Here is a 26582-nt window from a genome sequence, read left to right on the forward strand (position 1 = left end):
ATGGTCTGTTTTATATCTATATCTGGGGAAGAATAAACTCTGGTCAGCCTACCATAATATGATTAAAGAAGACAGAGGCTCAGCTGCTAAATGTATTTTTTAACGCAGTTCTTACTGGTTCTAAACTATGAAATCCTAAAAGCCTCTGGTAGAAATATGTTTCCTGGAAGTTCATGTCATCACAGGAGTGAGGTTCATAATCATAGATGGTAGGGCTAGAGGAGAATTCAGGGGCATTTTTGCACTACACCCATTTGACAGATGAAAACATTGCAGTCCAAAGGAGAATAAGGGTTTATCAAAGGTCACATCGTTTTCTGGGGGCAGAGCTGGGACTGGACAAAAGTTACCTCAAAGAACTCAAGACACCCACAGAGACCTTCTCTCCTCACCTCATGTCTTTCCTCCTCATCTTTTTAATGTAAGGCATTTGTCTTTTGTTTGTATCAATTCATAGTTGAGGGCTGTGCCCACAAGCAAGAAGACATAAGGATGGATACATTTTTTAAAACTTCTATATTTTCAGTAAGCTAATCATATTTATAGTAAAACAGCAGAATAGTAAATGCATCATAAACAGAAGAGCATCTGTCCTCCATATAGCACCAACTTTTTACAAGAGAAGGTGGATGATTGTGAGTGCCTTCCCAACCCTGAGATTCTGAAATTCTGAGGCAGAACAGGAAAATGGCTTGAGTATGGGATGTTTTCTGGTGTGTGGCTCACAGCCAGCAGGAGCTAATTTGAGGTTTATAAACCTTTCCTGTTACCCCAGGAAACAGAGAGGAAGGTGACGTTTATCTAAGGAGGTACTTCCAGTAACTGTCTCTTGTCTACACTCGTTACTCTGAGTTACCCCTTTGCAGGCCCGCTTTGGCTCCTTTAGGTCCCATGCACTGGGCCTTTGACAAGGCAGTGCGGCCCTGAACTTAAGGTGCAGCACCCTCATCCCACTGCAGGACACTGGCTCAGAGAGGAGTGTAGGGCCCCACCTCCTGTGGAGCCTACAGCCTCCTGCTAACTCCTTGCCATCACAGTCACCTTCAAGCTTTTCTCTCTCCTTGCTAGACAGGCCTCTTGCCTGCTCGGGCATATCTTTACTTTGCACTGCCTGTGGGGGAGCAGGAAGCACCATGGCCATAGAGAAGCTATTGCTTTCTGAAATGGAAAAAAGGGGTCTTCTAAGAGAACAAACAGAAAGTGATATTTAATAAGTGCTGCTACTGCATTCTCTTATTCTGTGGCTTTTATTTCCTTAACCCTTTTAAGCAGTTGTCCTGCTGATATTTCTTAGGAAAGCCTAACCAATTCTATATGTAGATACATTTGTCATGCCCTACTAGGTGGAGTCAGGTTGACAGGGGCTGGTATAGAATGTTCATTCAGTTGTCCAGTAAGGGTCCAGACTTTAGTAGGCCTCTAATTGCATGTTTTTTTCTATTTTACAATTTATGTTTACAGAGAGAAGCTAGCAATTTTTTTTATTTATTTATTTATTTATTTATTTATTTTCGCTAAAAGTATTACAAAGTGTATTACATAAGTGTCCTTTTTTTCCCCCCCGCCATTGACAGACCCCTGCCCTCCCTTACCCCCCAGTGTCTTATGTCCATTAGTTATGGTTATATGGATGCATACCAGTCCTTCGGTTGATCTCTTAATCCCCTCCCTCCTCCCCCCCAACCCTCCCTGGCCTTCCCACTGCAGTTTGACAATCAGTTTGAGGCAGCTCTGCCTCTGTATCTATTATTGTTCAAAAGTTTGTAATGGTCTTTATTATCCATGAATGAGTGAGATCATGTGGTATTTTTCCTTCATTGACTGGCTTATTTCACTTAGCATAATGCTCTCCAGTTCCATCCATGCTGTTGCAAATGGTAAGAATTCCTTCTTTTTTACAGCAGCATAGTATTCCATCGTGTAGATGTACCACAGCTTTCTAATCCATTCATCTACTGATGGGCACTTAGGCTGTTTCCAGATCTTAGCTATGGTGAATTGTGCTGCTATGAACATCGGGGTGCATATATCCTTTCTGATTGGTGTTTCTGGTTTCTTGGGATATATTCCTAGAAGTGGGATCACAGGGTCAAATGGGAGTTCCATTTCCAATTTTTTGAGGAACCTCCATACTGCCTTCCATAGTGGCTGCACCAGTCTGCATTCCCACCAGCAGTGCACAAGTGTTCCTTTTTCTCCACATCCTCTCCAGCACTTGTCGTTTGTTGATTTGTTGATGATGGCCATTCTGACAGGTGTGAGATGGTACCTCATTGTTGTTTTGATTTGCATCTCTCGGATGATTAGTGACTTTGAGCATGTTTTCATATGTCTCTTGGCTTTCTGAATGTCCTCTTTTGAAAGGTGTCTATTTAGATCCTTTGCCCATTTTTTGATTGGATTGTTTATCTTCTTTTTGTTAAGTTGTATGAGTTCCCTATAAATTTTGGAGATTAAGCCCTTATCAGATATGACGTTGGCAAATATGTTTTCCCACGAGGTGGGTTTTCTTGTTGTTTTGTTAATGGTTTCTTTTGCTGTGCAGAAGCTTTTTATTTTGATGTAGTCCCATTTGTTCAGTTTCTCTTTAGTTTCAACTGCCCTAGGAGCTGTATCAGTGAAGAAATTGTTTTGGCATATGTCTGAGATTTTGCTGCCTTTGTATTCTTCTAGAATTTTTATGGTTTCCTGTCGTACATTTAAGTCCTTTATCCATTTTGAGTTTATTCTTGTGTATGGTGTAAGTTGGTGGTCTAGTTTCATTTTCTTGCATATATCTGTCCAATTTTCCCAACACCATTTATTGAAGAGACTATCTTGGCTCCATTGTATGTTCATGCCTCCTTTGTCAAAAATTAATTGAGCATATTGGTTCGGGCTAATTTCTGGACTCTCTATTCTATTCCACTGATCTATATGTCTGTTCTTGTGCCAGTACCAGGCAGTTTTGAGAACAGTGGCTTTGTAATACAGCTTGATATCTGGCATTGAGATCCCACCTACTTTGTTTTTTCTCAGGATCGCTGCAGCTATTCGGGGTCTTTTTTTATTCCAGATGAATTTTTGGAGAGTTCGTTCTAGATCCTTGAAGAAGGCCATTGGTATTTTAATGGGAAGTGCGTTGAATGTATAGATTGCTTTGGGTAATATGGACATTTTAATGATGTTGATTCTACCAATCCAAGAACATGGTATGTTCTTCCATCTGTTTATGTCTTCCTCTATCTCTTTTTTCAACGTCCTATAGTTTTCTGAGTAGAGGTCTTTTACCTCTTTAGTTAAGTTTATTCCTAGGTATCTTAATTTTTGGGGTGCGATGGTAAATGGGATTGTTTTTATAATCTCTCTTTCTGAAAGTTCACTATTGGTATATAGAAATGCCTCGGATTTCTTGGGGTTAATTTTGTATCCTGCTACATTGCCAAATTCATGTATTAAGTCTAGTAGTTTTTTGATGGAGTCTCTAGGGTTCTGTATGTATAATATCATGTCATCTGCAAATAAGGACAGTTTTACTTCCTCTTTTCCAATTTGGATGCCTTTTATTTCTTCTTCTTGTCTAATTGCAATGGCTAATACTTCCAGGACTATGTTGAACAGGAGTGGAGAGAGTGGACATCCCTGTCTTGTTCCTGTTCTTAGGGGAAATGGTGTTAGTTTTTGTCCATTGAGTATGATGTTGGCTGTGGGCCTGTCATATATGGCTTTTATTATGTTGAGGTATGATCCTTCTATTCCCACCTTGCTGAGAGTTTTTATCAAAAATGGGTGTTGGATTTTGTCAAATGCTTTTTCTGCATCAATTGATATGACCATGTGGTTTTTTTCTTTCAATTTGTTTATGTGATGTATCACGTTTATTGATTTACGGATGTTGTACCATCCTTGCATCCCTGGGATAAATCCTACTTGGTCATGGTGTATGATCCTTCTGATGTACTGCTGGATCCGATTTGCTAAGATTTTGTTGAGGATTTTGGCATCTATGTTCATGAGGGATATTGGCCTGTAATTCTCTTTCATTGTGTTGTCTTTACCTGGTTTTGGTATTAGGGTGATGCTAGCTTCATAAAATGTGTTTGGAAGTGTTCCATCCTCTTGGACTTTTTGTAGTAATCTGAGGAGGATAGGTTTCAGTTCTTCCTTAAAAGTTTGGTAAAACTCCCCTGAGAAGCCGTCTGGTCCTGGGCTTTTGTTTGCTGGAAGCTTTTTGATGACTGCTTCAATTTCTTCCATCGTTATTGGCCTATTGAGATTTTTAGATTCTTCCTGATTGAGTTTTGGAATGTTGTATTTTTCTAGGAATTTGTCCATTTCCTCCAGGTTGTCTAGTTTGTTGGAGTAGAGTTGTCCGTAGTATTGTTTAACAATCATTTGTATTTCTTTGGGGTCTGTTGTTATTTCGCCTCTATCATTTCTGATTTGGTTTATTTGGGACCTCTCTCTTTGCTTCTTGGTGAGCCTGGCTAGGGGTTTGTCAATCTTGTTTATCCTTTCAAAGAACCAGCTCTTGGTTTCATTGATTTTCTGTATTGTTTTTTTGGTCTCTATTTCATTGATTTCTGCTCTAATCTTTATTATCTCCTTCCTTCTGCTCACTCTGGGCTTTTCTTGTTGCTCTCTTTCTAATTCTTTGAGTTGTAGAGTTAGATGATTAACTACCATTTTTTCTTGTTTTTTGAGGTAGGCCTGTAGAGCTATAAACTTCCCTCTCAGGACTGCTTTCATTGTGTCCCAGAGGTTTTGGATTGTTGTGTTTTCATTGTCATTAGTGTCCAGGATGTTTTTAATTTCTTCTTTGATGTCATCGGTAACCCAATCAATATTTAATAACATGCTATTCAGCTTCCAAGTGTTTGAGTATTTTGGGTTGTTTTTATTGTGGTTTATTTCTAACATTATGCCATCGTGGTCTGAGAAGATGCTTTTTATGATTTCAATCTTCTTGAATTTGTGGAGACTTTGCTTGTGACCCAATATGTGGTCTATTTTTGAATATGTCCCATGAGCACCTGAGAGGAATGTATATTCCGCAGCTGTGGGGTGAAGTGTTCTGAAGATGTCAATTAAGTCCATCTGATCTAGTGAGTCATTTAGGATTGCTGTTTCTTTGCTGAGTTTTTGTCTAGCGGATTTATCCAGTGATGTTAGTGGTGTATTAAAGTCCCCTACTATGATTGTATTGTTGTCGATCTCTCCCCTGATACCTTCCAGGAGTTTTCTTATGTATGTGGGTGCTCCTGCATTGGGTGCATATATGTTTATCAGGGTTATATCCTCTTGTTGTATTGATCCCTTTAGTATTATGAAGTGGCCTTCCTTATCTCTGGTTATGGCCTTCACTTTGAGGTCTATTTTGTCGGATATAAGTATTGCTACCCCAGCTTTTTTTTCATTTCCATTTGCCTGAAAGATATTTTTCCATCCCTTCACTTTCAGTCTGTGTGAGTCCCTTCTAATGAGGTGGGTCTCTTGTAGACAGCAAATGTATGGGTCATGTTTTTTTATCCATTCAGCCACTCGATATCTTTTGATTGGACCATTTAGTCCATTTACATTTAAAGTTATTATTGAAAGGTACTTGTTTGTAGCCATTTCTATTTTTTTGTGGCTGCTTTCTTTCTGGGCTTTTTATTTCTTCTTTTTACACCAGTCCCTTTAGCATTTCTTGCATTGCTGGCTTGGTGGTGATGAACTCCCTTAGCCTTTTTTTGTCTGTGAAGCTTCTTATTTCCCCTTCAATTTTGAATGATAGCCTTGCTGGATAGAGTATTCTTGGATTCAGTCCTTTGCTTTGCATCACTTTGTAGATTTCCGTCCATTCTTTTCTGGCCTGATGTGTTTCTGTTGAGAAATCGTTTGATAATCTGATGGGGGACCCTTTGTAGGTAACTCTCTGTTTCTCTCTTGCAGCCTTTAAGATTCTCTCTTTGTCTTGTACATTTGCCATCGTTATTATGACGTGTCTTGGTGTCGGTCTTTTGGGGTTCATCTTGCCTGGGACTCTCTGTATTTGTGTAACTTTTTTCTTCCCCATATCTGGGAAGTTTTCTGTCATTATTTCTTCAAATAGATTTTCTAATCCTTGCTGCTCTTCTTGTCCTTCTTGCAGCCCTATTATGCGTATGTTACTTCGTTTCATGTTGTCCTGAAGCTCCCTTAGGCTCTCCTCCTGTTTTTTAATTCTTTTCTCCAGTTGCTGTTCAGATTGAGCTTGTTTCTCTGCCTTATCTTCTAACTCACTAATTCGGTCTTCTGCTTCTTCTAGTCTGCTGTTGAAACTTTCCATGGTGTTTTTGATTGTAGCTATATCACTTTTCATTTCTTCCTGATTCTTGCATAGGTTGTTGATTTTCTCATCCATCCGGTGAATGAATTGTACAACCATCATTCTGAATTCTTTTTCTGTCATGTTGCACGCTTCAGCTTCATTAATTTCCTTTCTTGGTGATTCTTCATTGTCTTTCCTCTGGGTATTGTGTCGTCTCTTCATTCTGATTATCTCCTGATGGTTCAAAGGTTGAGTTGCGTGGGCCTGGGCCGTGCGCAGTGGGAGGCTCCCACCACCCTAGTGTCACTGAAGAGCTCTGACACTAAGATGTGTGGTTGTTGTTGGTTGGTGGGAACCAGGCTCGCTCTGTGTCAGTGTTGCCAACACTCAATGTGGCCTCGCGCGTGCCCTTAGAATTAGGGACCCTGCCTGCACTGTGCTGAAATAGAGGCCCCCCTGACGCGTGTTTAGCACCAGAGCAGAGCCCCCTAGCTTGCGCCAGGAGTCAGAGTTCCCCAAGAGTTCAGTATCAGAGTCTCTGTTGCTTCGCGCAACCTCACCTTGAGAATCAGGGTCCCTGTGTGCCCTTGCACCAGGAATTGGATTCACTGGCTCTTAGTATGAATGCACAGGAAATCAGGATTTCAGGCGCAGGTGATAAGAAACACAGTCAAGTCACTGGTGCTTGGTGCTGCCTCCTGCCCTGAGAAACGGGGTTTCTGGGCCTGTGCTAGGCGGACAAACTCCCGTTCGCGCGATTGCTCCCAGCCCAGGGCTCTGATGCCAGCAGTGCGCGCAGGATTAGTTCCTGGTGCTGTGCGCGTTTTTGCTCCCAGCCCAGGGCTCTGATGCCAGCAGTGCGCACAGGATTAGTTCCTGGTGCTGTGCGCGTTTTTGCTCCCAGCCCAGGGCTCTGATGCCAGCAGTGCGCACAGGATTAGTTCCTGGTGCTGTGCGCGTTTTTGCTCCCAGCCCAGGGCTCTGATGCCAGCAGTGCGCACAGGATTAGTTCCTGGTGCTGTGCGCGTTTTTGCTCCCAGCCCAGGGCTCTGAAGCCCGAAGTGCGCATAGGATCAGTTCTAAGGTGCTCGCGCACTTTCAGGCCAAAGTTTCTGCAGCGCTGAGGCCCCGGCAAGGGGTAGGTCTATCAGTTAGTTACTCTGGCACTGCCCGCGATCCTGGGGGAAGGGGGGATGGGCTCTGCTACTCACGGATCTGCAGCAGGGATCTCCGAACTTTCCGTGTCTGCAGGTCTGTAGCTGTGGTCACAGGTCTCTGTCCCCAGTGGCTGCAGGGTCCTGGTATGCGTCTGAGATCAGACTGGGTGGTGCTGAGGCCAGGATCCTAGTCTCAAGCAGCTCTGTTTCCCAAGATGGCGTGGTCGCTGTGCCTCTGCTGGCCGCCCAGGAGTGTCCGCCCCTCCGTGGAGGGGCGCAGGCCTCCTCTGGGCTCCCGCAGTCGCGCCGCCCGCAAGTCGCCGCCTCCGGGTTAGTAGCCGCTGGGTTAGTAGCCGATCTCTGGATGCCGGTAGGTAACCGCTTCCCAAGATGGCGTGGTCTCGCCGCTGCGCTGGCGCCCAGGGGGAAGTTTCAGCCTCAATCTCTAACCATCCGCATTTTTCAGGAGTTCTCTGTCTTTCCTGGCTGCAGACTGTCTCTCAGCTGAACCTCCCCAGCTTGATCGGGCTGGTTGTTACCCGTTTCAGCTGCTCGCCCCTATCTGCTCCGGGACGAAGGACCAACACGTCCGTCTAAGCCTCCGCCATTTTTCGAAAGTTGCTAGCAATTTTTTTAAAAAATATATTTTATTGACTTTTTACAGAGAGGAAGGGAGAGGAATAGAGAGTTAGAAACATCGATGAGAGAGAAACATCGATCAGCTGCCTCCTGCACACTCCCTACTGGGGATGTGCCTGCAACCAGGGTACATGCCCTTGACCGGAATCCAACCTGGGACCTTTCAGTCTGCAGGCCAGCTCTCTATCCACTGAGCAAAACCAGCCAGGGTGAAGCTAGCAATTTTTAAAATGACATTGCTTAAGTGACCATTTTAGATGGTCAGGAAAATACATTATTAAAGTATTTAGAGCCCGGCTAGTGTTGCTCAGTGGTTGAATGTTGACCCATGAACCAGGAGGAGGTCATGGTTTGATTCCCAATCAGGGCACATGCCTGGGTTGTGGGCTCAATCCCCAGTAGGGAGCATGCAGGAGGCAGCCGAAAGATGATTCTCATCATTGATGTTTCTATCTCTCTTTCCCTCTCCCTTTCTCTCTCTGAGATCAATAAGATCATACATTTAAAAAAAGTATTTAAAGAAAATGAAATGAGGAATACAAACTATGAAATAAGATATAAAAACCAGCTTTACCACCAGACACATAGGAAACTTTTTTCCCCCAATAGACAGTGATCTCCTCCAACTCCCATAGGCACAATGAATGATCAATTTCTCTACCACAACCTCAGAACATGAGCAGAGATAGCAAAAACAAGGGCAGCCCCCCTGTGGTTGGGCAGCTTACGTGTCCATCATCAAATTTGTTGGGCTCTCTTGAAAAGTAGTTGCCGTTTTAGTTCATGGTTTTCCTCAGTTCCATCAGAAAATAAAACCTGGGTGGCCTGGAAGCCCCCTGAGCATGTTAAGAAACCAGAGAAGCCAACGTCGCCAAGGTGTAACCAATCATAGAACTAGAAAATGCCTTCCAAAGGGAGTTTGCCTGGAACCTTGCTGTCCTCAAGAAAGGCCCCATTTGGCTCTAAATCCTGTATTCTTTCCACAACACCACTCTACCTAAGGCATAAGTCTTCGTGTCTGGCCATTCTGGGGTCTTATTTATTTTGACTAAGTTATTTAAGAACGTTTTGATAAATTATTTTAACTTTTCTCCCCACATTTTATGGTGCAGAGGTCACTTGGGGATTCTCCGGGAACAAAACCCAAAATTATACCAATATTTCTATGGAAAATTAGACTTTGAATAATGTTGTTTTAAATAAACTGACATCTCCAAGAACATGACGGCAGCATTATTGAAGTAAAGATTGTATGAGTGCTGAGGGATCCTGAGCAGAGGTGTGGTCATCCCTTGTGAAGGCTTCTTGGAGAAAGTCAATGTCATGTGATGTGGGCGGGCATCAAGGGACGAGAGGTTTAGTAGAAAGGAGGCAGGACGTTCTCTTCTGAGCTTTCACTTGGAGCTGCCAGGGCACTCTGAAGTTCTCTCTGCTAGTCCCCCATAGATTCTCTAGGGCTTCTCATTTCGTCTTTTCTTTCAGTGGACCCTGTTGTGGTCATTCTGTATAGTAATTGTCACTCCTCTTACCTGTTCCCTTTGTCATCTTTACCAAGGAGTTTATGTTCTTAGCAAATCTAGGATGATCAGTCCTGAATAAATAAAATGAAGAAGAAAGGCCATTGAGTTTGGCTTCAGAAAGCCTAGTTTAGCCTCTGGGTGGACTTGTATGAGCTCGCTCATCTCCCTCTGGTTAGTTTCTTCATCTACACAAACGGAACAGGTGAGATTAGATGATCACAGTGAGTTCTTCAGAAGGAAAGTGAAGCAGCTCACCTCCAGGCTTGTGTTTTGCAACTTCAGTGATGATTTCTGAATTTATAGAACCACTTCTGGTCCACATTTTCATCTACTAAGGAATAGGCACCTTTTCCTTATGTGTCTTTCCAGCCCTAAAGTGCACAAAGTTCACCTTAGCAATCATGGTCTTCCCCACTAAACAAGATCCCCCTACTTCGTTTCCCATTCCCCAAACCTGCTATCTCCAGGCACCCAGCATAAATCCTTATGGTCTTTTCTAAACCACCTTTTTTCCTTTATCACCCACATCTTATCAGTTACCCAGTCTGTCATATTTTCTTTTAAAATACCTCATGTGTTTGTGTTTATTTCTTCCTGTCTGTTCTGTGTGTGTGTGTGTGTGTACAAAAATATACATAACACACAATTTACCACTTTAACCCTTTTTATTATTATTTTTTATTGATTTCAGAGAGGAAAGGAGAGGGAGAGAGAGATGATGAGAGAGAATCATTGATCAGCTGCCTCCTACACTCCCCCTATTGTGGACTGAGCTCGCAATCCATGCATGTGGAATTGAACTACAACCTCCTTGCTCATAGGTCAATGCTCAAGCATTGAGCCACATTGACCAGGCTTAACCCTTTTTAATTACAATTCCCTGGCATTAAGCATATTCACACTTTGTGTAACTATCAGAGCTACCCATCTCCAGAACTTTTCCATTGCCCCAAACTAAAACTCTATCCATTTAATAATATCTTCATGTCTATTTTTAAATGGCATGTTAGAGCACCTTAGAATATCAGAGCAAAATGGATTCTTCAAGATCATCTACCACAACCCTTTATTTGACAGCTGACGTACGGTAACCACAGCCCAGATGGACTAAACCATGGAGCACTAGGCTTTTATTCTACTCCCCCTGGATTGCATAACTCCTCTCCTAGCTGGCTTCTGTGCCTCTGGCAACTCCAGCTTCCCATATATCATGTTCATCACTTCAAACAGATTCTACTTATTACCCTCTTTTTTCCGCCCTCCCCCAAAACAAAAGCTTCACAGTCACATCTCACCCATACATCCAGTCTCATTTCCCACAATTTTTGTTGCACATCCTCTACTAGGCCAAGTTAGTGGGCCCTCCACGCGTGCACATGCACTCATTCACACACATATGTGTGTGTGTACATAACCTGTTTATGTTCTGTCCTCTTAGACTCAGACAGGTTCAGGAACTTGCCTGGGACTTCAGATCCAGGGTTCCAACTGTCTCCCAGAGGCCCCGGTTAGGTCAGTACCTCATCTGATGCAGGGAGGTCACCTTGCTCTCCCTCTAGATGGTCAGTCCAGCTCCAGCCACTGCTCCTTCTCTATCTTCTGCTCTAGCAACAATAACTACCAGCATTATTGGGCTAGGGTTCCAGGATAACCCTTTTATCAAATATTTCATTGAATTCTCGTAGTTTTCTCCACTTTGCAAATCCAACAACTAAGTATTGCATTAGTGATTTTCAGTCCTGGCTGCACATTAAACTCACCTGGGGTGGTATTAAAAATTACCGATGTTCAGGCTTCATTGCTTGAGTTTTTGATTGTTGGTCTGGGATGAGACCCAGAAGCAGTGTAAATTATTCAAGGTCACACAGACAGTAAATGGTGGAACTTGCATTCAAACCCAGGTCACACTATGGCTTCAGAACTCAAGCTCTCTTAAAAAAAGTATTTTATTGATTTCAGAGAGGAAGGGAGAGAGAGATAGATAGAAATACCATGATGAGAGAGAATCATTGATTGAATGCCTCCTGCATGCCCCATACTGGGGATCAAGCCCACAACCCAGACATGTGCCCTGAGGAGGAACTGAACCATGACTTCCTGGTTCATAGGTCAATGAGCCACTGACCCACACCAGTTGGGCAGAACTCAAGCTCTTAATCCAGGGTTCTCAGCCCTAGTTTGGATCAGAACCACCTGTGAATCTGTAAATTGCATATATTTGGGGAGATTTTGATGGGGGCAGGGTTAGAGATACTTACAAGATTAAGAAAAGAAGCAAATAGACAAAAATAATTCCTTAGATGACTCTAAAGCTCAACTAAAATTGAGAACTTGGCCTTAGTCATGATGCAATATTACATCTCTTTGTATCTGACTCAGCAAATGCATGATGATCTCATCCTATGTAATAAAGAGGGAATGTGCTAATCGACCCTCATGCCTTTGCAAAGATGACGGCACTCACTGCCAATAAGGAGGGAATATGCTAATTTACTGCCACGCCCTCAAATATGTCCGTGCCCACAGCCAATAAGGAGGGAATATGCTAATTGACTGCCATGCCCTCAAAGATAGTGGCGCCCATAGCCACAAGATGGCGGCACCCAGTCCCCTCAGCCCCGCCAGGGCACGCGGCAAGGCCGGGCCCACCACTAGGCAAGCCAGGCTGCTCCATGCACCTGCCTCTAGAGTCCTCCAGTCCCCTCATCCCCCCAGCCACCCAGGGCCAGCCCGTGGCGCAGGTAACCTGGACCGGCCGAGGTTTGCGCTGCCGGTAGTGGCAGCAGCAGAAGTGTGATGGGGGCATCGTCTTCCCCTGACTGCTGGGTTGCCTCCCACCCCTGAGAGCTCCTGGACTGTGAGAGGGGGCAGGCTGGGCTGAGGGACCCCCTCCAGTGCATGAATTTTCATGCACCGGGCCTGTAGTCTCTGAATAAAAAGGCATTTGTGTGCAGGGTGGCATGTTGGAAAGGTTGGGAGAAGATTGAATAACAGTATTGATGTTGTATTGTTGAATATTAAGGAATGAAAATGGGACATGTAATTCTTGAAGTAACCTACATTTGCAAGCCATTATTGGAAATCAACTCCCATTAAACCATATCTTTGCAAGTCTAAATTGGCACAATGCAATTCTGACCATTTACTAGGAAATTCACATATGGAAGTAAGTATCCATAGTGAAAGGAAATAGGCCTATGACCCGAGAGCTTTACTGTAAAGATCTGTGACGCTCTGAATGCAAGAATTGACAAGGACGTCCAGTGTCCGGCTACTTATTTGAACTGCTACAGAGGCAAGTTTGTTGCTGCTGCATGTCATGGGTACCACTTGAATATTAATATCATTAAGCTGATGTCTCAGGAGCTCAGCCATTATCCTATTTTGGCTTCAGATTCAATTGTGGTTATTGACAAATGGTGGGATGGGAGCAGAGATTGACTTTGCTACAAGAAAGAGGCTGTAAGAGTATGATGTCTCCAAGGGCCCTGTAAGAAGGGCAGTTACATAATTTGTTGAGGTGAACTAAGTGGTAGTCATCCTAATGTTTGACATTCACAGGTTCTTCCCTTAGTACTAGGCATTCAACTGAAGCACATACTTGACACTGAAGAAGTACTGTTCTATGTAATGTGCCCCAAACTTGTCAGTGGGTGTGGTGGCTTTTTCCTTAAAGTAAACAAACAGCCTGAGAGTTTCCAAAGTCATTATAGAATAGAGGGAAATGAATTCACTAGAGAAATGAAGTCAAAGCATCAGAAATAATACCTTGATCCTCAAAATAGGAAGCAGAGAGGCAGGGTTTGTTGTGGAGACAGACACTTCTTTCAGCAGTGACAGCTAGGGCATCAGCCAACAGAGGACAGCCAGAAAGACTAAACATCACCTAAACCTGTAGGGAAGAAGGCAGTGTCAATACAAAATTGAACCACTATTTCACCTAGTAAATCACACTGGTTTTTTCACTTAAAGAAAAGTCATGACCCAACAGGGGAAGCGGTGATATTTGTTGTTGCCTTTCCTCTTGTCATGGTTGGAACACCTGGTTTTCACCTGGGCATATTCTGTCTCTGTTTATTGTCTGGTTAAATGAGATATTTCAATATTGCTGATTACAAACATCTGACTGAAAGGCAACCTGCATGTGTAACTCCATATATGGCATCTGCTCTGGTTCAGTGATGAGAAGAAAACAGTACAGGGGGAAATGGGTTACAACTGAATTGTTATAAAGGAGCACTTCATACATATTATACATTCAGATCAAGTTTTCTAGGATAAGCTTCAACACAAAAAACAGTGTTTAGTAAGATTCATGAGACTATCAGGAAAGCAACTACTGCAGAATACATGACCAGAGACTCAAAATACTTTAAAGTGCATTCTAAAAAAACGATTTTCTAAGGAACCAGACTGCAGGAAAGGAAGGCAGGCAGTGCCCACGAGTGAAGATCTTACTAAAACAATAAGAACAAGCAAATACTTGAAATCAGTTGTTAGTGAGATGGTTAGAAAGGAAACATAATTTTGTAACAAAGTAGTGAATATTTAAAAAATGAACTGGAGTTAAAAAATGCTTTGCTTGCCCTAACCGGTTTTGCTCAGTGGATAGAGCTTCGGCATGTGGACTGAAGGGTCCCAGGTTCGATTCCGGTCAAGGGCATGTACCTTGGTTGCAGGCACATCCCCAGTAGAGAGTGTGCAGGAGGCAGCTGATGGATGTTTCTCTCTCATCGATGTTTCTAACTCTCTATCCCTCTCCCCTCCTCTTTGTAAAAAATCAATAAAATATATTTAAAAGAAATTCATTGCTTATTAACAGAACCTTACTTGATATTTTTTTCCATTGAGGTGCAAAGCACTTAATCACTGTTTACAACATTTTAAGGTGTATTTCAGTTTGATCCAGGTTGTTAAATTTCAACTTGTCATGTGGACCTTCCACAGGTTACTGATGTGTGTTTACTTGAGCCTCGATTTTCCTGCAGTCTAAACAGTAACTATGCAGAGATGTTTATGCACAGGCTGGGGACAGTGGCAGCTGGGAGGTGGTGACAATATGGTCCTCCTTTTCCTCCTTCTTGCCTCCCCCTCTTCTTTCTCTTTCACCACTATCATCACTGCCTTTGTTCCTTCCAGCTCTCGTGTTGTGCACAATTTTGTCAGATGTTACAGAAAACATTACAGAATGACACTGTCAGGAAAACAACTATTGTGGAATATAATACCAGTGATTCAAAATTTCATGCTTTTGAAAAAAATGTATTTACTATGCACAGTAATGCTGGAAGGAAGTAGAACAGTGCTCATTGGCCAGAAGGTGCACACTTGCCTCATCAGTTAGTCATCAAGAATGTAGGGCTTTCTTTTATGTAGAGAGAGCTTTCATACATGTATGACCAGCAGGAGAGCAGCAGCCTCAGACACTCAGGAAAAGGAGACCTGATGATACCCATCCAGGGAGCGATGGCGGGCACAGCTGGTGCTAAAGTAGCACATCTCTAAAAGGTCGTTTGCAAAGTGTGATGAAATAATACATTTGAAAAGCTCATTATGTTTATCCATTGGAAAGGTTAAGGGTATATTGTTGTGTAATAACTTCCACTCTCTTTCTCTGACTGTAGACATGTAGTGCTGTCAGCCTAAGGAGGGACCAATATTGTCACCACAGCTCACCTGTAAGCAGTGCCCTCCAGTCATGAGGTGCCACACTGCAGGCCGTACCCTCACAGTCTCCTGAGAGAGACAGCATTTCTTTCTTTAAAAAACAAAGAATCAAAGGTAAAGATTAGTTCATTTATTTGCCTAGGACCGTGGTCGGCAAACTGCGGCTCGCGAGCCACGTGCGGCTCTTTGGCCCCTTGAGTGTGGCTCTTCCTAAACCTTAGGAGTATCCTAAATAAGTTAATAACAGTGTACCTACCTATATACATTAACTTTAAAAAATTTGACTCTCAAAAGAAATTTCAATCGTTGTACTGTTGATATTTGGCTCTGTTGACTAATGAGTTTGCCGACAACTGGCTTAGGATCATGTAGCTGGGATTACAGAGCCAAGATTCAAATTGTCTTACTCCGTGATGCATGCCCTGCACTCCCTCCCTCTCAGCCATGTGATACTGATGTGGAAGAAGATAATACGAACATACAAGACTCTGCGAATCAAGTAAGTTGCACAGGAGTTCACAAATCTGGCTACATCAGAATCACTTGGGTAGCTTATTAAGAATAAAGATTTCCAAGGAATACCCTTAGAGAGTCTGATTAAGAAGATCAGACATATACCTTGGGCATCATTTTGATAATGCTCCCAGGTGATTCAGATGTAGGCTATCAACAACAGTCAGAAAGCACTGGATGACATAGTACACACATGCAAGTGAATTTAGGTAAGGAGGCTTCATTCTCTAAAAACACTACATTCAAAAGGTATGTCGGTATTAGTGGTATAAAGTGAATACTGAAAACAGCCCCTGACTTGATAAGCATGTAAAGAGAGACAGGTTAGTGAACAGGTAACCAGAGTGTACAGGAAAAGCGCTTTCACAGAGGAAGGCAACAGGAAGGGGAAGGGCAGTCTCTATGTGTGGAAGTCAGCAAAGGCTTTGCAGAGGGGTGACATGTAAGTGGAACTTTGCAAAGTCTCTCTAAAAAGAAAAAGGCGAAACAAGGGATGCCATTCTGAGCAGGAGGCTGTGACGTCAAAGACTGGAAAGCAGCTATTTAGGACACACCTGCAGTTGTAGTGTGGTTGGCCCTGTGTGTTGTGGCAAGAAGTGAGAACTTGTTGAAGTAGCTGCCAACCACTGGCATATTTAAACAAGGTTGTGAAATTTTGCTGCCTATGGTTTCTTTTAGGATTTTTATGGTTTCACTGCTTACATTTAAGTATTTTATTCATTTTTAGTTTATTCTTGTGTATGGTGTAAGTTGATGGTCCAGATTCTATTTTTGCATTCCCCTGTCCAGTTTTTCCAACACCATTTATTGAAATGACTGTCTATACTCCAGTGTATGCTCTTGCCTCCTTTGTCAGGTATTCATTGAGGGTAATGGCTTGGGTTGATTTCTCGGATCTCTGTTCTGTTCCATTGATCTATATGCCTATTCTTGTGCTAGCACTAGGCTGTTTTGATTATAATGGCTTTGTAATATAATTTGATATTCGGTATTGTGATCCCTCCAACTTTATTTTTCTTTCTCACAATTGCTGCAATTTATATAGTTACATATAAAATTTTGGAATATTTGCTCTAGATCTGTGAAATATGCAATTGGTATTTTAATAGGGATGGAGTTGAATCTATAGATATCTTTGGTTAGTATTGACATTTTAATGATGTTAATTCTTCCAATCCATGAACATGGTATATGCTTCCACTTGTCTGTATCTTTCTCTATTTCTTTTTTCAACATCCTGTAGTTTTCCAAGTACAGGTTGCTCATGGTCACAGACAGTGGTGTGGTAAAGGCCTATATGGGGTGGGGGAGGGCAATAGGGGAAAGAGGGGGACATCTGTAATATTCTCAACAATAACGATGTTAAAAAACTATTTCATTTTCCATGTCCAATAAAATATTAATAATAAAAGTAAAACAGAAATAAAAATAAGATTGCGAAGCGAAAGGACACATTTGAAAACAATCACTGGATGAAGTGTGAGGTGGCTTAAAGATGGTGAGGAGAGGCAAAGCAGTAGTTAAGATAAAATAGGATAAGGCTTTAACTGAGGCAAGATGAATGAGTGTAAAGAGAAGGAAGAGGGTTAAAGCGACATATCTGAGACAAAATATGCAGAAAATGAAAACAAATTGGGTGGGATGGGAAGTGGGAAAAATAAGGAGGAGTCAGGGATGAGGCAGGAATTTCTAAATGGGTCAAGGCAATGATCGTAGCCCAGATTTCTGGGAGGAATACCTGTTATTGGAGATGCTAAGTTTAATCTTAGGTGGATTTTGTTTTTTCTATTTTATTGGCCAAGTCCATCATTTCAAATAGAAAATAAATTAATCTGTTTGAAGACAAGTGAAAAAATAAACAATTTTTATTATAGAAGTAATTATTAGAATGATAGAAAGAGAAGTGCGGTTCTTTATAATTTTATTCATGCTAAATTGGGACTGTCAAAGCCTTGGGACTTTAATATTCATCTTTGAAAAACACATGGAGATCATTAAAAAAAATTTTATATATTTTCTGATAGATTAATATTGAAAGCCCAGGCTCCATTAGTCCCAGTGGTCAAACTTAAAATCTCTTAATGTATAAGCCTTTCTGTAGTTGCTTTCCAGTAATAAAGTGGGTGATGGAATTTTTAAGAAAACACTTTATGGCTCTGCAATAGATGAATTTTTCCACTGGGGTTTATATAATGACTTTGGAGAAAGCTAAAACAATGTATAAAATAAAACCCTGTGGAAGAAAAAATAATTATAAAGAATTCCCACCTGAAATGATGGAATGCCTATAGTTGTAGAGTTCTATATTTTGTTTCAATATCTATTTAATAACAAAAGGGCCCTTTAGTAACCAAAGTCCCATTTTAAAGCACTTTATTCTAGGGTGCTAAGAATTCCACTGGTGGAGAGCAGTAACTTTTTCTAAATGTAGGGAGAGAAACATGCAAAAGAGAAGTGTCTTTGCTCTGAGACTCACACAAGTGAATAGAGATTGGGGAATCTTTCTTGATGGGTGGAGGATTTTTGAGGTAGGATCACTTGGACAGCTGGACCAAAAACCAAGAAGTCCTGCCTGGCCCATGTGGCTCAGTGGTTGAGCATCGACCTATGATCCAAGTTTCAATTCCCTGTCAGGGCACATGCCTGGGTTGCTGGCTCAGTCCCCAGTGTGGGGTGTGCAGGAGGCAGCTGATCAATGATTCTCTCATCATTGATGTTTCTGTCTCTTCCCCTCTCTTCCTCTCTGACATCAATAAAAATATACTAAAAAACAAACAAGAAGTCCTGACATGCAAAATCTATGGCTCTGTTTTGGAATACTAGAGTTGGACTCAAGTCCCTGTTGGGCCACTTGCTGGCTACATGTTCTTAGACAGCCAACTTAAATTTTCTAACCTCATTTTCTGCCTCTGTAAGATAAGGGTGATAAAATGTAACTAATGGGATTATTGTCAAAACTATTAAATGAAATGAGGTAATGTGTTCAAAATGCCTTGTAAATCGGAGAGACTTAAGTAATTGTAATTATTATAGTTTTAGAACTTTCTTAAAATAAAACCAAATTGTGTTTATGAAAAAAAAAGTTGCAAGTATTTTTTCTAGATAGATATCTCCCTAATTATTACTTCTTCACCCATATAGGTAATAGCTAATGTTTTAGAAGGATATGCTAAATTTAGGGAATAATGAAGGTGAGAATGCTTTTGGTTTGTGTTATTTGCTTTTACAAAATAAGTTAATTGCAATTTTAAATACAAGTAGCAACAATCAGCATGATAATATACAAACAAGTTGGTGTACTTACAGGTGTCTGGCTACTAATGTGAACCATAGCTTCTTCTGTGAGGCTCCACCTATGGAAAACTGACCTTGAAAACAAGTGTTCATATATTATGAGTGTTTTCAATGTACAAAAGGAAGCACTGGGGGTCGCAGCAAGCCAGTTAGGGGTCCGAGAGAAAAGAGGAGCATAGAATTATGCTTTTTGCAGCATCCTCATTAACTCCTGCTGGAGTGCCAGCATCCCAATGAGACAACTTAGTTTAAAGTGATCTTGTTTTGGGTGGTCATATTGCCAAAACCTAGATCTAACACTCTGCCTCAAATAGTTTGCACCATAGCCATGAGCCTCTTCTATATCCCCATGAGTATGGCTTGTGTGTAGTTGAGAGTGTATATGTATGCGTGTGCGTGTGTGTGTGTGTGTGTGTGCATGTGCATGTATGCGCATGCGTTGGAAGACTGAGAATCTAGAGACATGGGTCCTACTCTAATATCTGTCACTAAGGAGCTATGAGACCTGGGGGAAATCACCTCACCTGTCTGAATCTCATTTCTTCTCTCACCTAGAAGATAAAGGGCAGGATACAGTAAGATGCTCTAACATTGTATGGTCTTGTGACCAACTGACTGACTGATTCAGCAAACCTTGGACCTTATGGTATTTTCTTTCTAATTGTAGTGTTGAGAGGGCAAACTTCTGTCAACCTGGTTTCTGAGTTAAGCATTCAGAAGGCATAGACTGTTTCCTAAGAGTATTAGAGTCTCTGTTTTCCCTCCCAAGGCAGTAGAGGTCACACCAGGGCATATATACCTGATTCTATACAGTCCCTGTGCTTTAAAGCAAAGCCAATGACAGCACGTCTCAGAAGATTTAAAAGCATCAACATTGTGCATTGTGATGGTGGAAAGCTTCCGAACTTGGCAATAAAAAGTAGAGTCAAACAATGGTAAAGCTAACTTTATTCTGTTGCCGACGGGTCATTTCCCCATATTTTGATAAACCCCTTGAAAATCCACAGAAGAGATTTCAATATCACTAGGTGAGAACCCTCCAAGCAAAAGAAATTCTGTCCAACTTTTACATGACCAGGAAATCATGAATTAATACATACAGAATATATGTCACATAACCCTTGTACAAAATGGTATAGTTATCTTATGTAATTGCTATGTGTGTGGTGCCTTGATCTAGTATAGACTTCATGACTCAAGGAAAGTTCTATGCATGAAATCACAATTTTTGTGCATTGAGATTGGGTTGAAGTTTAAAATTTGAATTCTACATTAGAAAATTTTAAAAATATATCCTGCATTCCTTCCTCTAAATAGAAATGTGATTCTTCCTTGTTGGATTTTCATGATCTTCAGCCAATTACAGAAGTTTGTATCTTTCTCCAGAGACTTATGGAATTTTTAGTCTTGGAAGTTCAGGGGATGTTAATGATCTCACATTCAAACAGATCAAATAAAAATATCCATTATTTGAACCAGGCATTGTCATTGAGAGAAATACCCAAGTGGCATTTATCTATTCATGTACCAACTTTCAATAGTATATTCTTTGTATAAGGCACAGGACTAGGTGACACAGAGCTACATCAAGCCCAGCCTACTCTTAAGGAATTAACAACCTTACAGGAAGGTTAGGCTTGGACAAAAATGACCAAAATACAAAGTAAAAGTGCTGAGGCCCAAGAGGAGCATAGTTGGCTTAGGAAAAGTTCCTAAGGTTTTAGAAGAGTGTTTCTTCACCCTGTGTATTGGGGATTTCCAAGACCACTCTCAGATTTGATGATTTCCTAGAGTTCACAGAACTCAGCATTTGGTCATACTCGTAGCTGCACCACATGTAAAATTAACAGGGAGAAAAGGTCTATGTGGCAAAGTCCAGAGGAAGCCAGGAGCAAGCTTCCAAGAGCCCTCCTCCAGCAACAAATAGTGAAAACAGGTGAAATCTTGTCTGCCAGGAAAGCCAGTAGATACTCAACACCAAAGGGATTACTAGGGGCTGGTCACATATGCTTTCTCTACTAGCACATACTAGAATTCCAGATTCCCAGAAGGAAAACAGGTATGCAGCATTAATCACAGTGCTTGTACAAACAATGTGGGCACAGTAAGCCCTTTTTATCATGGTGGGGTTCTAGCAAACTTCATGGTGACATCTTGGGATGGCCTCACTATAGGTGTAACTCTTCTCCATCTTGCAGAATATAGCTTTGGTGTCCTCTTATGGCACACATCCCGCATCCACTCCCACATCCCCACGAACTGCTAGAGTTGTTTTCTGCCTCACTTGCCGCCAACATAACCAGCAGTCCAGCTATTACATGAGCAGGGGTGTTAACAAATGATGCAATCCTAGTTTATTTTCCCTGCATTGGTTCTCTGCATAACCTAGAGAAGCAGGTTGGATCCTTCAGAATGGTTCAATGTAAGCATTCTTTCCTTTTTTGTTAATCCTCACCTGAAGATATATTTTTTCCATTGAGATTTTTTTTTTTTGGTTAGAGAGAGTGGAGGGGGGAGAGAGAGAGATCAGTGTGAGAGAGACACTTCCATTGGTTTTCTCCTGCACATGTCCTGACCCTGCCAGGAAACCAAACCGTAACTCATGTACTAACCCTTGACCGGAATCGAACCCAAGACCCTTCGGTCTCTAGGCTGATGCTCTAACCCAGCAGTTCTCAACCTGTGGGTCGCAACTCCTTTGGGGGTTGAACAACCCTTTCACAGGGGTTGCCTAAGACCATCAGAAAACACATTTATAATTACATATTGTTTTTGTGATTAATCACTATGCTTTAATTATGTTCAGTTTGTAAAAATGAAATTGGGGGTCACCACAACATGAGGAACTGTATTAAAGGGTCGCAGCATTAGGAAGGTTGAGAACCACTGCTCTAACCACTTAGCAACACTGGCCATGGCTTTGTGTAAGCATTCTTAATCACAATTGTTATTTGATGGGGGTGTGTTTAGGTGGAAATGGCAAAACATAGAGCAAGTACTAAGTTAAAGCCATACTGGTAATATTTAAGAGGCTGCTTGGCTGTTTATCTTGTCTTGACTATGATAAAATAAATTAATAACAAACTAGCAAGAATTGCTTTTGGTTCATCCTGACTCAACAGGTATATTTTTATGGAAAAAGGTTCCCTTCCTCTCCCCCCAACGATTTGAAGTGTGACTGACTGTTCTCAAACATAGCTGGGAATGCAGTCAAAAGAGAGGCATGACTCAAGAGGAAAGAGGAGTGATTGAGCATTGGGAATTATGGATTGTGTTTAGTCTAACTATTGATTTAACCTCTGAGCAAGTTACTTAACCTCTTGTCCTTGGGAACTCTTCCCCATCTCTTGTATAATAATTCTTGACAAACAGATGTTTTAACAACAACATAAAATAAATTGGCAAGAGGATTGACTGACTCCAAATTGACTGGCTCTGTTCACAAGCACAGCTCAGGACTGTCAACCCTTCAAAGCAATGACATGACAGGACTCAAAGCTGATGCTAGTATTTTCAAACTTTCTCTATAAAATCTAGGCTTTCTTTTTAATACATTATGCTTCTCTCTCAAAAAGCTTTGAGCATCAGGAGTGATTTCTCTGCTTTGCTTTGACATGTCCCTTCTTCATCAGACTCATGTAAGGCAAACAATAAGAGTAAACACTTCATGACTGCCTTCTACATGCCAAGTGCCCATCCAATAGCTTATAATTTAGCTATTCATTCTAGCCTCATATACAACTTATGAAGTAAGTGCAGCTAAGGAAACTGAGGCACAAAGAATATAAATAACTAGCCAAAGTTATTGTGAGAGACAATACAGCTAGCAAGAGGCCAAGATAGGTTTGAAACAAGGAAGTATGGAATCTACGAACTTAAAAAAAGTCACATCACAAAGTCACCTTCCCAATAAGTGACCAAGGCCAAGTGTTGATGCTATCCTAATATATAAAAACCCAGGGTCTGAAATGTCTGACCAAAGGCTCGTCCAAACACTGGAAGTCAGTCCTGCAGTCAGTGCTCAGCTGCTGTGGCAGCTGGGAGAGAGAGGCAGGGTCTGATCCGCAGCCTTTGTGGCAGCTGTTGATCAGCTGTTGTCTCTCTCTTTCTCTCCGGGCTTCGCCAGCAGCTGCACCTCTCTTTCTCTTTCTTTCTGGGCCTCTGTGGGGGCTGCTGATCAGCCCCACCTCTCTGATCAGGCCCAGAGATAGGCCCAGAGATGCTGCCTGGCATAGAAACCGACCAATCAGAACCACATCTGGGTGAAATGCAAGGAGCCAATGGCTCCCTAGGAGGCAGAGCTTTTGACGCTGACTGGCAATAAAAACTGAACAACCAGAACCAAATTGGCCGGCAGGGGAGGGCATTGGGGGCGAGATGAGGCTGGCAGGGGAGGGCAGTTGGTGGCAACTAGACCTGCAGAGGAGGGCAGTTGGGGGTGAGATCAAGCTGGCGGGGGAGGGCAGTTAGGGGAAACCAGGCCAGCAGGGGAGGATAGTTAGGGGCAAGATCAGGCTGGCAGGGGAGGCCAGCAGTCAGACATCCCCCAAGGGGTCCCTGATTGGAGAGGGTGCAGGCTGGGCTGAGGGAACCCACTCCCTCTGTGCACGAATTTCATGCACTGGGCCACTAGTCTATATAATAAAAGCCTAAGCTACCATTACAGCAGAAAGACCAGAATGACTGGTTGCTAGCTATGATGTGCACTGACCAACAGGGGGCAGATGCTCAATGCAGGAGCTGCTCCCTGGTGGTCAGTGCGCTCCCACAGCGGGAGCACTGCTCAGCCAGTAGCTGGGCTCATGGCTGGCGAGTGCAGCAGCTGAGTGGTAAGAAGCCAGCAGGTGGGCAGTAAGGCTGGGCTCAGGCGCACCCCCCGCCCCCCCCAGTGCACAAATTTCATGCACTGAGCCTCTAGTAAAGAGTGCAAAAAATTCCAACCTTGGAATGAGATATGCACGAGTTCAAATCATGCCCTGCCCAATTCTCACCCTAGATTTTCTGAGTATCAATTTTCTAACATATGAAATTGGGTGAGTAATGCATACTTCCAGTACCATTTTTTTAAATATATTTTTTATTATTGATTTCAGAGAGGAAGGGAGAGGGAGAGAGTGATAGAAACATCAATAATGAGAGACTGGGGATTGAGCCCACAACCTGGGCATGTGCCCTGACCAGGAATTGAACCATGACCTCTTGGTTCATAGGTTGACACTAAACTACTAAGCCACGCTGGCCGGGCCCAGTACCATTTTGAAGATGAAGTGAACTAATGTCCACAAAGCACTCCTCTGGGCTCTGAAACCTAGCAGGGGCTCAGTAAATACCAGCTGGGATGAGGAGGATGATGGTCTGCAGGTGGCAGTTTCACTTTAACTTTGGGTGGCATTGAACCTGGATAATGTAGAACTGATTGTGGTCAATCAGGCTTGCCATCAGAGGGTTTAACCACCATCCACTCTCAGCTGCCGTTTAGGAGAATGTAGCCAGAGCCACAAGGACACACTCATTATTTTAGTACTCCCAATTCGATTCCATCTCCCACCTACAGGGTGTGCTCAGAGGAACCCGGGGGCCTCTGGAGCAAGTCCCCTTCTCCTTCATTTAGCAATTACTTACGCACTGGGTTCAACTGGCTCTAACTGAAGGATGGTAAAGAGCAGGTTTGCAGCTTCTCTCCATCCCAAATACATCTTCCTTTCCCACAGCCAGTAACTTCCACTTCACTTTATTTTTTATGGCAGTGGGGGATAGGGGCTGGGGGAGCAGGACAATGTTGCTTAGCAGCAAAGCTCGGAGCTGCCATGTGCTTTTGTGTTTTTCCAAGCCAGGGTTTTGTCACCCTGGTCGATGGAATCATATAGGCGTTCTCCCTTGTCAGAACCCAAGGGTCAAGTGTAGGCGTGTGCATGCTTTAGAGAAGGGCCCCGTTCCTGCCGGGTGCCTGCTCAAGAGGATGGTTGCTGCTGGTTTTGTTTAACAGACACTTCATGCTGCACATTCTCAAGTGCAAATCACCTTTTGTTTCTTTTATCCCCGGCAATAATGAAGGGCTGAACTGGAGCTTAAATAATTCTTTCAATGAATACATTAAACAGATTCTTTCATTATAGAAGTTAGAGGAATGAAAATAACCTGCACAAAGCCACATTTCCTTCACAGAGTTTTAAAAGAAGTGAGGGAACTGCCATTGAGGGAACCATTAATTTTGTTTCTGTAGGAAAATGGGGAGGGGTTTGATGAAATATGGTTCAGGACTTTCAAAAAGATTTCTGGTGGGAACCTTTAACAACTGAGTAAAACATTCCCTGGGGAAAGACGGTGCTATTTGGATCTGTGCTTGGGGGCAGTTTCTTCTTATCTTGTGAGCACATGAAGAATAGAATCCCTCCCGCTTTTGAGAGTTAAAACTTAATACAAAGACAAATTTTGAGAATGGTGTTTCTATAAAGGCTGTGGAAGCAACTTACCATGTCATAATATTGTATGTATCCCTTTATGGCTGAACTTAGGTGAAGTTGATTACTTAGTCTCTTTCTCTTATTTTAATGCTGCTTCATCCTTCCTACTGTTTTCTTACTCCCTGGGTGCTTTCCCATTATTTACCTTTATTTTTAACTGATTTAAAACATATTCTTGCAAGTTTACCATCTTTTTTTTTTTTTTTACAACCAGAGAATTTGAAAGCTTTATCCTAAATGAATGAATTAAAATATATAGGGATAAAATGACTGCCACCGAATCACCCAGCTCAGGCTGGGACCTGGGTATCGTTTGTTTAGTCAGTGGTCCTTCCAAGATACCAGGTCAAGGATGTTCTCTGTGTTTAAAAATGATGGGACTTTGGTGGCATTGCATGGAGAGAAACTCTGACTCGGTATGATAATGAAGGTATTTCCCCCCTAATATTTGGAGCTGTCAGGTCAGCAGGCTGCCTCATGAGGAAACAAACCCATAAATAATAGGGGCATCCCAACAGAGGCTGTGACAGCTGCTCTTTAAGTTAGGGAGGGCATGAGCCTCATTCTAGTTATGGGTTCACAATGCTAAGTTATTTAGGTATATCCTGATTATTCTACCAACCAAAGAGGTAGACCAACTCTCAGTGGTATGTGTATGTTAAAAGTGGACTGTTTAAGACAGAAAAGAATCTAGAAGCCAAAACCATAAAGTATAGTAGTAATAAAAAACTTGAGCCTTTTTTTTGTATAATAGTCCATAGTTACTATGTATCATGCACAGTTAATGCCACTATATTTTTTGGTTCTTTGAGGACCAGGTGTGGCTGACTTTAGTAAATTACTGTATTTACCGAGCCTCAGTTTCTTTGAAATGGCTCATGTAATGTCTCCTAGTGCTTTACAAACTCAATGGCATTTCATCATCTTAGTTTTATTTATTAATCTATTAATAATCACATATAACTTACAACAATTTGTTCATTCTACTGAGACTAAAATTGCACGATTGTGGAGGTGTACCAATTATATGTCCTTATGCAGTAAAAGGAACCCAGAT

The 26582-nt window shown here is 42.1% G+C and overlaps 1 protein-coding gene across 1 annotated transcript in view; it reads left to right on the forward strand.

The window, feature by feature from the left end:
- Positions 1-26582, forward strand: part of ADAMTSL1 (ADAMTS like 1) — an 876403-nt gene that overhangs the window by 196940 nt on the left and 652881 nt on the right. The gene's annotated exons all lie outside the window — the stretch shown is intronic.

The sequence above is a fragment of the Myotis yumanensis genome, unplaced genomic scaffold, assembly GCF_028538775.1.
Source record: "Myotis yumanensis isolate MYYU_CA2020_CCGP unplaced genomic scaffold, mMyoYum1.0.hap1 SCAF_12, whole genome shotgun sequence".
NCBI lineage: Eukaryota > Metazoa > Chordata > Mammalia > Chiroptera > Vespertilionidae > Myotis > Myotis yumanensis.